Genomic DNA, 205 nt, shown 5'->3' with positions numbered 1-205 from the left:
GGGGGGTGTGTGTTGATTTTGGGGGTGCAGTAGTGCATTGGGGGAGGGGGATGGCTTCTTGCCCCCAGGGATGCTGCGCATCAGCATCCGTGCAGGGGTGGTGCATTATGGGATGCGCACGCATCCCATTGCGGGGGGGGGACGGGGTAGAGGCGGGGGCTTTGAGGCATTTTGGGGGGTTTGCGGGGGGGGGGGACGGGTGCGG

This window comes from Calidris pugnax, unplaced genomic scaffold (genome assembly GCF_001431845.1).
Source record: "Calidris pugnax isolate Ruff unplaced genomic scaffold, ASM143184v1 scaffold269, whole genome shotgun sequence".
NCBI classification, from domain to species: Eukaryota; Metazoa; Chordata; class Aves; order Charadriiformes; family Scolopacidae; genus Calidris; species Calidris pugnax.
The sequence above is the reverse complement of the archived record's forward strand: the minus strand, read 5'-3'. Positions refer to the sequence as shown.